The 883-nt window shown below is 24.1% G+C and overlaps 1 pseudogene; it reads right to left on the reverse strand.

Moving 5' to 3' along the window:
• Positions 1 to 421: 421 nt before the first annotated feature.
• On the reverse strand, positions 422 to 559 carry LOC122044530 (annotated as a pseudogene).
• Positions 560 to 883: the final 324 nt, after the last annotated feature.

An 883-nucleotide genomic window follows, 5' to 3' on the forward strand; every position in this document is an offset into this window, starting at 1 on the left:
AATTGATATGAGAGTTAGATAATGAGCTGTAAAAAAATAATATAAAATAATACTATAACAACTACTCTTTCTTTATTTAGTGTTATATATTGTAGTTCTAACCGCTACTTTTTATTTACCACCAGCGATATGAGATATGAGAGAAGAAGAATTAATCTATAGAAAATAGTTTTAATTTTTAAGTATTACCCTTACTCCTCTTAGTTGTGTGTATAATGTAATATATAAACGCGTGTGATTAACATACTCTCATTCATAAAAAAATAATTTAATTCTTTATATTAGTTATTAACTGATAAGAATAAATACTGCACTTAATCTTAGCTTTTTATATAAGATATTAAATTTTTATATTAGATATTAAACTGATAAGAACAAATATTACACTTAATCTTAGCTAAAAGACTATCCATAAATTGAATAAGGGTGTGCACCCATGCAATAGTGTAATGCTAGGATAACGCTCGAGAATCCCAGTAGCAAGCTATTAGGACGGACTCTCCCTATAATAATTAATTTAATATCACACTTGATCTAGGTAAAAAACTGAGAAAAGCATTACTGACCTAAGATGTTTATAGAAACTTCTCTACTCGCAATGTTACTAATTCTAAGATGTGAAAAGAGACCTCTAAATTTCTATTTGATTAATGAGAAAATTTCTTAATAATACTACGTAGTTAAGTCAGTCTTGAATTTTAGATTTCTAATTGATTAATGAGAAAAATTCTTGATAATATGTTTGTAGAAATTACTAATAAATTTAAAAATTATTTTTTATGAAAAAAATATATTAATGTAATTATTTTAGAGTTATTCAAAATTAGTTGGTAAAGGATATATATTTTTAATAGTAAGATATAAAAAAAAACAAAAGAATGTG

The sequence above is a fragment of the Zingiber officinale genome, chromosome 2A (genome assembly GCF_018446385.1).
Source record: "Zingiber officinale cultivar Zhangliang chromosome 2A, Zo_v1.1, whole genome shotgun sequence".
Taxonomy (NCBI): domain Eukaryota; kingdom Viridiplantae; phylum Streptophyta; class Magnoliopsida; order Zingiberales; family Zingiberaceae; genus Zingiber; species Zingiber officinale.